The 12959-nt window shown below is 39.9% G+C and overlaps 1 protein-coding gene across 2 annotated transcripts in view; it reads left to right on the top strand.

Moving 5' to 3' along the window:
• Window positions 1-12959, top strand: part of EXOSC1 (exosome component 1) — a 311547-nt gene that overhangs the window by 81570 nt on the left and 217018 nt on the right. The gene's annotated exons all lie outside the window — the stretch shown is intronic.

Below are 12959 nucleotides of genomic sequence, written 5' to 3'. Positions count from 1 at the left end.
ATACCTGCACGTCCCCATACGACCAAATTGCAGAAGATACCTCAGATTTCTTGCAGGATCAGAGCATTATCAATTCTCAGCATTGCCCTTTGGCTTATCTACTGCGCCCAGAGTATTCACGAAATGCCTGGCATCAGTAATTGCTCATTGCAGGCTTCAGGGAATTCAAATTTACCCTTACCTGGACGACTGCCTGTTACAAGCGGACAAAAAAACAAATTAACAAAAGATTTGGAAAGGGTCATTCATCTACTACAAGCCCTGGGATACACAGTCAATATAAAAAAGTCAAGGCTGATACCATCCCAAAGAATAACCTTCTTGGGTGCAGATTTGGACACAACAAAACAAATGGCATTCCTGACAGTAGAAAAACAGGTGCAACTCCCTTTCTACTTCATGGCATTAACAAAGCAGAACCAGCTAACAGCAAGAAAAGTCCTGCAAGCTCTGGTTACATGGCATCCTGCATAATATTAATTCCACATGCCAGACTACATATGAGAAAGTTACAGTGGTACCTAAGGAATTTATGGTCTCAGCACAAGCACAGCCTAGAAACCCAAATTCCAATAATTCCATGCCTGAAACAAGAATTCCAATGGTGGGCCCAGGCCTGTCAATCAAACAAGGGACTGCCCTTCCACAGCACTCAACCAAGTCAGACCATCACAACAGACGCCTCAGACCTCGGTTGGGGGGCACACATGCTGGACAAGTGCATACAAGGCTTATGGACTCAAGACCAGCTGCACCTACACATAAATCAAAATGAAATGCTGGCAGTAAAACTGGCAATTCAGGCATTCAGACCATTTCTTCAACAGGGTCAACTGCTGATAAGGACAGACAACACCACAGTTATGTGGTACATCAACAAACAGGGAGGCACACATTCATACCCTCTATGCCGGATGGCAATGGACCTCTGGAATGTGGCACTGAGCTTCAACATTCAGCTACAAGCAATTTTTGTGCCAGGAAAAGAAAATCTACTAGCAGACATCCTAAGCAGAACTATCACAGATGCCCACGAATGGATGCTGCATCCGGACATCTTCAAAACCATTACAGGGAAATGGGAACCGCCAGAAATAGACTTATTTGCATCCCCACACAATCACCAACTGAAAAAATTCTGCACAAGGACGTACCACCCACTTGCTTGGAAAGTGGACTCTCCCTATCTTTCAATTGGACAAACCTGACAGCATATGCAATCCCACCTCTTCCTTTGATGCACAAGGTGCTACTGAAGATCAAAGAAGACCGTCCAAGGATCATCCTGATAGCTCCAGACTGGCCAAGGCAACATTGGTACCCATTACTGAGGAGTATGTCTCGGGAACAAATATGGCCTCTGCCCCTAGTTCCCTTGCTGTTAACACAGAACAACTTCAAAACCCTGCATCCAAACCTGAAAACACTGCAGCTGACTGCCTGGAACATTGCATAAGACCAAATAACCCAGATTTATCTCAAAGGGTTAAAGACATTGTCTTGGAGGCTCGCAGACCCTCAACAAGAAAAAATTATTAAGCAAAATGGAAAAGATATCTCATTTGGAGTACTGCAAAAGGAGAGAATGTGTCACTGGTAAACATAGCTAACATCCTGGAATACTTGGCAGAGCTCTTCCACAACGGCCTGTCCTATTCTTCCATTAAGATTCATGCATCAGCTATTTCAGCAGAATACAACTTGGATCCTCCAGTATTCTCACATCCTCTGCTCAGGCAGTTTCTGAGAGGGATTAAAAATGTAAAGCCACCCAAGAATCCGCCATTGCCAGCATGGGACTTGAACTTTGTGCTAGAAAAGTTGACACTCCCTCCTTTCGAGCCAGCAGCAACAGCAGAATTACAGTACTTATCATGGAAAACTGCTTTCCTGCTTGCAATCACTTCAGCAAGAAGGGTATCTGAGCTACAGGCATTAATGGCAGTACAGCCCTTCCTGATCTTCCATCAAGATAGAGTGTCCATGAGAACTAATCCTACTTTTATGCCAAAGGTGGTCTCCAGGGTATCTTTAAATCAAGCTATCCACCTACCTACATTCTTCCCCAACCCACAAAACAGGGGAGAAAGACTGCTGCATACCTTGGATGTACATAGACAAGTTACTACCTGGACAGGACCAAGAGCAATAGAAAAACTGACCAGCTACTGGTAGCATATGCAACAGGAATGGAAGGAAAAGCAATTTCAAAACAGACAATCTCTAAGTGGATAGGAAATTGCATTAGATTTTGTTACTCCTACCATGGAAAGAAAACTCCAGAAAACATCAGGCCTCACTCTACAAGGGCTACAGTCACTACCACAGCTTTTTTACGAGGAGTGGCTACCAAAGACATTTTAGAGGCTGCTACTTGGAACTCCGTGCATACATTTGCCAAGCATTATAATTTACCTTTATACTCCAGATCCCGAGCAGGTTTTGCCACTGCTGTTTTGCAAGGGATCTTAACTACACCATAATCTATTTCTCCTCCTCCCCCAGTTTGGCTATGGTATTCTACCCATTTGTAAGGACTGCAGATGCATCCTTGAAGGACATAGTACAGTTTTGTACCTACCATAAATGTAGATGTCCGATAGGCATGCATCTGCAGTCAAGATTACCCACCCTCCTTCCCCTCTGTGGTACTCCTAGGGTATTTGCCCATCTTGTAGCTAGCTGGGGGAATCTATTGTGGTGTATTTGTTTGTATATATGTACATACATGCTTATTTTTTGTTTGCTCTCTACTATTTGGAACCATTTGCATTTATCCAAATTTAGCCTTCCTAGAGGGCACCTGGCATCTGGGGCAAGAAACACTGAGGAAAATGGCGTCGGGTGATGCCTTTATACCCGAAGAACTGCCGCTATGACGTCGGGTGAAGTGCGACACCAGCCGAGGCCAGACCCAGACTTTGGAATCTGGCCGACCGAAGGGCTGCCTGACGACAGGACAACCCATTTGTAAGGACTGCAGATGCATGCCTATCGGACATCTACATTTATGGTAGGTACAAAACTGTACTTTTCTCCTATTGTTTAAGACCCTCCTTCATCAGCCCACTCACCCACCTTCACCTCTCTAATTATTTAAGTATTTCCAGCCCCTCTGTAACTACCCTATAGTTTACAGGTCTTACCATAACTCTATTTTTTTGTTATTAACGCAAGCTTCACTGGTAACTGGCAAAATGGATGTGAAACATCTACTTTTGTATCAGTGGCCTACCTGATTTCAGCATGACCTACTTATCTGGCCTCTCTGTCATGTTCCATTTTTGAGTGTTCTAACAGACCCACTCCTTCTCTCGACCCTATTCACCCTGTTCAGCCCTTATCCTCCTCTTCCTCCTCCTAAAGCATTCCAAGTAAGTATAACTAGTAACAGCTTTAATTCCCATGTCATAATTAGCCTTGTCTTTCTTTCTAATCAAGCCAGACAGTCTCACCAGATCTTTTTCATCTTACTGTCTTCCTATTCCATCTTCAGCCATAATGGCACTTATTTCCCATCTTCAAACTAACATTCCTAGTTTAAAGTTAACCACTGTGATATAAATATGCTGTTAGGTGTGCTATGCCTATTGCCAGAGCCTCAAACAGGCAGGTTGTTATCTTCCTACTCTAGCTTAGCTGGTTCCTTTGCTATACCCGAGCTCTACCATACCTTTCACAAGGTTTTTTTTTTGTTTACTTGTCCTTCCTTTAAACCTCATGGAATATACATAAAAGATGCATCGGTCTGAGCAGCCGTATCTCTTCACCACCCTGATTCTTACACCGAGGGATAGCTTAGTTCTTGACACCTCAAGGTCTCTGTATCCATCCCTTTTACAGCTCCCTGTCAGATTTGTCTGCCAATATCATCCAGATCATTTGTAATTCATACCACAAGATACTTCACATTTGCCCCTCCACTTCATCCCCACTGTACCACTACACTATATGACTTTCCTCTAAGAGGCACCATAACTGTCTTGTGACTGAGATTCATCTGTAGCCCAGGCACCACCTTAGTGTCCTTAACCATTACAGTAATTTGCATGCCCTTCTTGACCTTCATTTTTACTAGCAAAGGTAGCAAGTTGCATGCACATGTTCTATTCCTGCTGTGATAGGGGTAAAGCCCTGACTGCTACCCCAAACCTGGACACTTGGGATTAGTTATAGATCTACGTTTTACGGGAGCCAGATGGGTAGGGTTAGGGTGGCTTGTGCTAGCTAACCCATTTTGAGGAAAGGAGGCAGCTATGTTAATTGGGATATTGACACCCAGTAGAGACTAGGTGTTGTGGTTAAAGGAACTGGAAGGTCCAGAGATGAGCTGCCACTAAGAGGTATCCTTGTCCTCCATAGCTGAGGATAGGTGTATGTGTAAAAAGGGGCACATACATCTTAGGGCTGCATTTGTGGGAGGTCACTCATCCAGGCTACGGGTGGTGTAATACAATTAGCAGAAAAATCTTGGTCAGCCAACAAGCTTTTCATACACACATTCTTGCAGCTTAATCATGACAAGACCTCCACCAAAGAATGCAGGGAAATTACTGTGCACTGTACAGTAAGTGGGAAATCTGATACCCTTGTACGTCTATTTCCAGGTAATAAAGGGAGGACTCTGTGTTTTTTGTGAATTTACACCAGTGTTTCAGAACTAAGATCTCTTGCAGAGTAGTATTTCCTCAAATAGTATTGTGTGCACCTGGTTTAGTAGCATTTTTCAGGTTCCATTTGAAAATGTGAGGCCCACGATTACAGTCCTTGTAACAGTGAGTTGGAAAGCGAAAATGTGGCTAGAAAAAAATACATACACATGACTGTAATGTTTAACAAAATATCCAGAATGTGCCACAACAGTCAAAGATGAAAATAGAATTCTGTTAGCATTTTATGGATCTCCTATGTGGTAAAGAATTGTCAGGGGTATTCACATTAAGAAAACTGCAGGCTTCAGTTACTAACATAATTCATTATTCAGGGAGAGCAATAGCTGTTGATAATTATGAAAGTTTGATTAAGATTTCTGATACATTATGCTTCAGTGAACTTTAAAAGGTACCAAGAATAGTGTAGAAGTATTCAACTTTTTTGAAGGTTAAATGTAATTTAAATTTTGTGTAGGGGTGTTCTCAGCAGCAACTTCTGGTAAGTAAAAGCAAAACAGTTAACAGTGAAAACTCATAAAACTGAAAACCTTCTCCGTAGGAGGTATATTCTAAAACATGTTTTTTCAGGAGGGCAAGCCCCCCTTCACCCCATGAGGGGGTTTCACACCCCCCTTACTTATAGGGTTCTTATCAGAATGACGAAAAATTAAAATCTCGCTCATATGAGCAGAAATGCAGGTAATTGAAATCAATATTGTGAGATTGCGGTACAGTGAATATTGGAAAATTTGCCCTTTCCTCACTGTAGTGCGATCTTGGAGTTGGAGTATATTTTGTAGGGTGGGGAGGGGCACAGCCTCCCACAATAGTAATTTTGATTACCTGCATTTTCACTCATCTGAGCGTTTGTGATTTTGATTTTTCGTCTATGTAATATAGACCCTACTTATATATACCAAAGTATATACTAACTCCATGATCACACAACCGTGGAGAAAATTAAAAAAAAAAACAGCACACACAGTGAATCACTGCTCGAGAGCAAACATGGACGTCTACAGATCTGGGGCTACAATATAATGCTGCCATTTCAGTTCACACACAATGTGCTAGACACACTACTCTAATAATTCCTATGATAAATAACACCATTGCATACTTTTCTACACAATTTTTCATTTCTGCCCTTTTCAGTGAAATGGGTTTGACTATTTGATTTCATTGACATGAGTTTTCAGTGTTATGATAGGGACCCACATGGTTGTTAGAGCTGGAAAAGGCATAACAAAGCTACATACATGGATTACATTAAATCTTTCATTAAGTACTTACAATACAGGATTACTTATGTGATTTATTTTCTGGTGTGTTTTGAAGCTGTAAGATGGAAGTATTCCACAGTAAAAGTTTTTTGTGTTTGGAATGTTTTCTTAGTGAAGTACATAATGAAGAATGAGAGCAAAAACTTGGGTCAGGATTAAATGGGATATATGTGGAAACACTGCACAAAAAGACATATGCCTCATCTTAAGAGGGATACGAAAAAATTGTTTGGAGCAAAGGTCACTTTAGTTTGGGATAGAATGGCAGGTAGCGGCAGGCTTAAAGAAGGAAAATGGGTGGTGATGGGGTTGAAAGGTTGGTATGGGATTTCTTGTGAGCATATGCAAGGCTGTTCATGGTACGGCTGTCATTCAAGCAGTCATGGAAGATTTTATTTCTGTATTTGGACCTTGCCACTCATCTGGCAGCTGATGTGGAGACATGCATGTTCCCACCCACAATCCATGAAAGCTGTCTCTTGAACACAACTTGGCTAAACAAAACATGTTACTAGCCTCTAATGCTGCACACTGTACACCTCCCTCTCCAGTAGATATTGGTGTTTCATTCGGCCAGAGTCTTCATCCCCGCTAGAATAGGCAGGCCAGCATTAGCAGCTCATTGCTATTCTCCCCTTCCTGACTTCATCCCTGTTAGTTATGGGAGTAGTGTAACAGTGCACAGTCTGGCATTAGAGCCTATTCTGCGTGTGAATCACACTGATATGTAGGCCATGTGCAGTCAGCACTGGACATAGTGCTTGTTGTATCTTACTGCATACTGTTTTCATGAATACCATACCCAATCACAAATGTTTATTAAATTTCAAAGTATGTAAGTAAAAAATAAATGTTTTTCTAACATTTGAGTAACTGTAAGATGAAAACTTTAATAGGTAAGCACTTTTGTTTCATAAACATACATGAGACATCTTCAGACTATTTGAACACACTCCTAAATAGTTTAAATAATAAGATATATGAAACATGACTGAAATGACCAATCAATAATCCTGTTCAGAAGTTACAAAGGTTGCTGCAGTAAGAGGTGGGGTGGGGGGAGTATTTTACATGACTATGAAACCCTGTGAATGAAACTTTATTTTGTATTGTTTGCTTGATATCAGTAACTAAAATGCACAAGAATAGAAAAGCTAAAATAAACAGGATACAGTAAGCTCTAAACCAATGAACTAGTGCATTTGTAAAACACTACAGTCAAAAATAATGTAGTAATAAAACAGACATTGCAGCCAGCTGTGCCATAGAAAGATACAACCCAGTCTGTAACCCAGATGATCTGAGTCTGTCTAGCTGCCTGAACTCCTGCTGGAACTGACATAGAAGAGAAGAGTGATGTGGCTTTGCCAGATTGTTTCTCTTTTGGGGGGGGGGGGGTTGGTAAATGTCATGTCCAGGTGTATACTCCTGCTATAGATTACTTTTTAGCGACTTGACATCCAATAAGAGCGCTGACATCACTGGGGGACAGAGTAGTGATGAGGGGTTCCTTCGCCCACTAAAGTGAGCAATATAATCTTGTTGACACCAATTGTATGCCAAATCCTGCACGGGCTAAAGTGTTAGGGTCTTAAAGAAATAAAATCCCTAGCCTTGAATGAGTGACTGCTCCAGTCTCCAGTACTCGTCTCTCTCACTCTTAATTTCCTCCTGGAGGAATGAAGTAAATAGGCTACAACTGGGGTGGAAGCAGAGAATGGTGAGCTTGATCCTCACTGAAAGTGAGAGGGTGAAAAAGGAACCAAAAAAGGCCTTGTAAATTTTCAGGGGTCTTTTCAGTGGCCACACTGCACTTCCCCATTGCAACTGATAAGGTGGTGAATTCCACAGATGAGTACCTTTGTTTGAAAATAAGTTTGGTCCAGAACAGCCCAAGCCACATCATGAGTGGAATACCCCCTTCTCCATATATTCTGACCCCAAGGCCACAGACAGTGCAAATTAGGCAACAGTGACATGTGCATACAGTGGTTAACCATTGATAGGCATCATGTTGCAGCATCCTTTACAGCTTGAAGGTTGTCAGTCACAGTTACATAGCCCAAGTGAAACAGTATTACATTAACTGTAGAACTATGACACCATACCATGTTTAGTCATGCTAAGCTCATCATTTTGTGCAAGATGCTTTATTTGGCCAGTGCTCCTTAAGTCGAAAAAAAGTTTTCAGAAGTTGTTTCTTGATCCTTCAGTGGCAGTTGAATTTCGTGATCACAGATGAACTGTTATGCTGCCTCCATTAGCAATAATAGGCCAGACTAGGGGCCTTTGAAAGACATTAGGGTCATCTAAGTAGTCATACCATCAATTTGCAAGCACTGAGTTTTTTTTGTCTTGTTTTGCATTTACCATCATACTAGCCTTCAGATTCTCCCTTGATAACATGTTGACACATTTGTTACTGCCATCGGTGCGAGAGCTGGCCCATCTGTTCTCCAGTTAGAGCAAGAGTCATATAGCCTATTTGTTCACAGAATGGGGTGCTTAACAGCACTTTGGGGATGCTTAACAAAAGCTTCTTAAACATATACAAACACTGTTACCATTGGGTCTAGTGCTAAGGACTAACAGCAAATACTGATGGCTGTCAAAGAACAGTGGAAAGTAAAGCAGCTTTTAAAAAGTTGTTAGAACTTCACTCTGCTACACTTGGACACTTTCTGACACATTTTCTGTTTATAACAGCTTTTAAAGCAATTAGCTGTACAGCGAGGCACTTGGTTTTAGCCTACTGTCTGTTTCACAGTGCTGTGTGCTGATTGGACATGGAGCAGATAAAATTCCATGCACTGCAAAGAATTATAATCAGGAACCAGATCATAACGGTTTGCTCTCAATGTTTATGCTGAGATTGACCATTTGAGCTGTGCTCTCAAAGTGAAATTCTTGGCATTCATGCCTCGAACATAAAATATTCATGTCTCAAACATAAAATAAGGGGACTTGATCATAATCCTCTGTTAGAGAGACTGATTCATTGTAAACTCTGATATTAGTCACCAAGAATTAAACCGTTCAGGAATCTTATAACTGACTCAACAAGAAATACAGTGAACACTTGTAAAAGCAAAGTGAAGAAGAAGAAAACGTTACTGAATAAGTGGTAAGTGAGAGGGAATCTGCATTTCTTTTTCTCTCTTGCTCCCACAGTGCACTAACTGAATTATTAGACCATTCAATGATAGAGGCAATGAGAGGATTAGTGAGACCTGTTTAATATTTCAGTCAAAGAAAATGGCAAAAACATTGAAATTAAAGGCAGGATGGGGAAAGTTTGGAAGCTTCTCTTAGTTAAGAGAACGGTGTAAGGATACATTTAGCCCCCAAGTATTCCAATAAGTCATGTTTAGGGTATTTGCCTAGGAATACCTTCATAAATATTGCTGCACCCTGGACAGACTGCATCATATGTTTCCAAAGATTGATGATGCCTGATAGAGATGAAAGAAAAGTATATAGAGTCCTATATTTTTGGAGTACAAGTGTTTGGAGTAATGTAGGAGAGATTTCTAAGACCTGCATACAATAGCATTTAATACAGAACGAGAACTGAATAAGAATTCATTCTTGATGGACTACATGGAAGTTTTGTTTTCTTTTTATTTTCCATTAACTGTGCTAGAACTCTGATGGACCCTTTTCAGGTACAGCCAGAGAGCTAAGAATAAACAAACACACAAACAGCAGAATAACAGTGATAACAGAATTATTTAAGCTGCCAAAAGTTGAAAGCTGAGCAAAGTGTTAAGTAGCACTTTTGGTGCTTTTAATGAGAGCAGCCAACACAAATGTTAACTCATAAATGGAAGTTTCTGTGTAGCCCGACAATAAGAGAGGACCTAGAACTAGTAAATGAAGTGGCCAAACTAGAAAAAAAGACTTGTGCAGATAAACAGACAAAAATACATAAGAGGACACCATGGCTCCAGTGTAGAGATCAGTAAACTTCTGTAAAGAGCAATGACTGGTAGATAAGGTCAAAGGAAGTGCCCAAGTGGAATTCACTTTTAAGTCAACACTTCATGAGGGAAAACTTACAGATATAGATATAAGCTATTATTTTATTTTTCTGCCATTCAGTAATTTCTGCTTCTAACTTCTAAGTGTAGCAATGATAGATTGCATTTATTTTTGTGGCGAGCCATTGTTTCTAATGTTAGATTTGTGTAAGTTAATTATAATCTGAATAGTTGAGTGTTTTGGATACTTTGAGTTGAATTCTGTTGAAATATAGTAAGTTCTTTCAGTATGTAAAACAATTGAGTTGGAGAAAATGAATCCGTGGGCCCACTAGAAACTGTGATCAGTTCCATCAGAGGAATGAAAAAAGCAGTCACGCTACCTCTTTCATCTCTTATAATTGTCCTCCCTGAGTAGTGGAAACTGGTAGAATGGCTTCTGATAAATAGAGACCTAAGCTTTCGTATTATAAATGCAGGGCCAAGGTGGTACAGTAGGTCAGAGATAATAGCCAATTTGTTGTGGCTAGACCCTGAGGTGTAGTTGCCTCCTAATGAACTTCTGATACTGGCACAGGTAGGGAACACCTGTTATTCTGAAATTTTACCTCATGGTGGCCCTGTGTAAACCAGTTGGGATTATCCTCCCCATCTCACACGCACACACACGCACACACTGCTGTTGATAGAGGGAAAATTATTAATTCACGATGGGGATTATCCTTCCCCACAAAATTGCTTGGAGACTAAGCAAAGTAATTATTTCCTTCTCTGTTTATCCTCTGGAGTCCCATACCCCCATTGGTAAAAAAAAAAAAAATACAAAGGTTGAGTTCCTTGGAGGTAAAAAGATCCACACTGGACCAGCAGTGCTCCAGAAATCAAGTAGTTAGAAATGTGTCTTAGACTGTTTGCTTGCCAGTAGTTTAATGAGAAAAGCCTCTGATTATGCATAGAAATGTTAGTTGATATTTAACTATGACCATAAACTAAATGCCAGTAAGTTCATCAAAATGTTGGAAGCATTAATTGTGCTACTTAAGAATACATTGAGAGTTTTTTTTTTTTTACTTTTTGTAAAACTGTGCAGTTTTTGGCTGCTTTTGAAAGTGGAGGTTAAAAATGTCTGCAGTGTGAGTGTAGTGCCATGACAGAGGAATCCAAATCTAAGTTAAAACACAGAAAAATAAGTTTAAAGTACAGGAACAGTTACTCTTAGTACTGGCATATGAATTATTAAAATGCATTGTTGTGAAAACTATTTATGTAAGGTCCATGTCATAGATTACTTTGCATTCTTATTAAAAATAAGAAAACAGGATTCAAGCTAGTATTGCTTGTATAAACCAGGACTTAAGTTAAAACACAGAGTACAAAAAACAGCTATACAGATGAACAGGCTCCAACGATCACTAAAACTCCACTTTATTAACAAAAAAATAATAGTCTGCCTACTAATACATCAAGAAAGTAAGCACTTCTGTCCATCCACCTCTGTGGACTTCCTCGGATATAAAAATTGTTCCATCCTAATACTAACTTTTAAATAGTTCTATTTCCGCTAAACTTTTCCTCCCTGAAATGAATCCCCCCATCCCTTTTTAAAGGACCATTACAATAAAATATGTTAACACAATGTATATAAACATGCACAACTATACAATATACCAGGGCCCTATAGCAAGCATTTAATGAAATCCATTAACTTCGTCCAAGATAAAATTGAAATTTAAAATAAAATTAATACAGTGACCATCATGTAGATATTTTTGATGGTACACAATAATTTGATTCTTGTTGAGTTAAAACAAGAGTTGAGCGCTTTTGCCAATGTCAGAGCTTTATCAGATTTAATTTTTATAGCAGTAACAAGCAGTATATATGCTTTTCAATTTTCTATATAAAAAGTTATGCAAATTACAGTAAAGACTTTAACTGAAGTGTACTCAAGCATATCACATTCAGTTTCAATGTTTGGAGCAGTGGTACATACAGTCTCAATCTTTGATGTGATTTATGCTTTTTAAGGAAGTACAAAGTCATTGTGTATTTGGCTGGTGGTTAGTGTGTTATGTAAAATGCCAAATAACAAAAGTAAGCAACCAGTCCTGCATTTTTATTGTACACTTATCTGTTTATGTTATACTTTTAAGACTACACAGTTTCTTCTGTGAAAAAATATACTGTCCGTGATGAACTACTGTGGGTAACCTTGGTATGCTTGAGGTTCAAATGTAGTGCATAAGCAACCTAGTTACTCAGGCAGGAGGTTGATGTTTTTCAAACAAATTTGCTGAACCAGTTGAGAATACGGAGTTCATTATCAAATATTTGTTTGTCCGTAACAAAGGCTTATAAGCATTGTAGCATTTGTTGTGTATACAGTAAATATAAAGTTTACTATCAGGCAACAAGACTGGCATTATGTTGTCTTCTGAGATTTTCAGTGCTCCCTCCTGGACAGTCTTTCTTTATATCCCACTGATATAACAAAGCTACCCTGATGCTTTTTGTGATTGTGGCAGTGGTAACTGTGCCTCTCTTGGATCCTTGAGGTATGAAGTGCTCCTAATTTGAGCTATATTGCTGGGTTACAAATGACATTTTGTAGTCAGTTTGTACCAGGCTTTTACTTTGATCAAAACATTTGTCATATGTTACTAGACAGCCCTAGAGCCTTTACAAGCCTAGCCTTATTTATCTCAAGTTGCCCTAATTGTTCAGTGATTAGGTGAGTGAAGTTCACAAAGGTAAGGGTCTGTGGTAGTTAAAACCGACTCCCTCTGTTCAGGAGGAACGTGGGCACCCCCCCCCCCCAAGAGTCCAGAGTGAGCATTTCTTAAACCTCAAATATATGACCTGTTAATCACAAAAAGTTTAATACGATCTCTTGGAAGAACATTGCCACCCCCCCCCTCCAGGTTCAAACATAGCTTGATATTCCAAACCAGCCATGTATAATGAAGACTGCCATTTGCAAAAGTGCACATTTAGAACAATTTTATATGTGGGTCTGTTGGCTAGATTCCTGGATTGATGGTCTT

The sequence above is a fragment of the Protopterus annectens genome, chromosome 14.part0, assembly GCF_019279795.1.
Source record: "Protopterus annectens isolate FY-2018-M chromosome 14.part0, PAN1.0, whole genome shotgun sequence".
Lineage (NCBI taxonomy): Eukaryota > Metazoa > Chordata > Ceratodontiformes > Protopteridae > Protopterus > Protopterus annectens.
Note: the sequence above shows the minus strand (reverse complement) of the source record. Positions and strands in the feature narration are given on the sequence as shown.